The sequence below is a fragment of the Indicator indicator genome, chromosome 5, assembly GCF_027791375.1.
Source record: "Indicator indicator isolate 239-I01 chromosome 5, UM_Iind_1.1, whole genome shotgun sequence".
Classification (NCBI taxonomy): domain Eukaryota; kingdom Metazoa; phylum Chordata; class Aves; order Piciformes; family Indicatoridae; genus Indicator; species Indicator indicator.
In genome coordinates, this window is record NC_072014.1 from 25,301,282 (window position 1) to 25,301,901 (window position 620).

Below are 620 nucleotides of genomic sequence, written 5' to 3' on the forward strand. Positions count from 1 at the left end.
TTTGGTTCAGGACCTAAAGGCCTGGGCAAAATATCAACCCTTCTCTTTCACCGGCAGGCACCCAGCAAACCTGGAGAGTGGCATAACCTGTGGAGAGAGGGCAGGACAAGGGAATGTCGTGGGAGACAGCTGGCTACTGCCCTCAACCCCCGTGGATCCTAACCCAGAGAGGTCCTTCGGGAACCTCCCCAGCATTTCCTAGGACATTTTCCTGGCACACTTCAGCAAGGGGACAGGAATGGCCCAACTCAAGCTGCTTTGTGCACCAACTCAAACAGTTCACAGGCTGGTGGGAACCTGTCCTCCTCCAAATGACCTGCTGAGTGGAGGGTGCAGGGGCCAACCAAGGCAGTGGCTATGTATAACTTCTGCACCAGCTGTGTGAGAGAAAGAAAGGCTTCCTGCCCAGCCACCTCTCACCAGCACACCTGTGCAAAGTTAGGGCTTGACAGACTGCTGTGGAACGATAAAGTTGGAGAGATTCGGTGCTGGGAGGGCATACCAGGAGCAGGCTTAATTGCAGCTGTATCTAGCTTCAGCTGAGAAGATCTGGACATGGCCAGAGGGAAGCTCAGACATACCTCTGCAGGCCAGGGAGATGGCACAAGGACAAACATTTC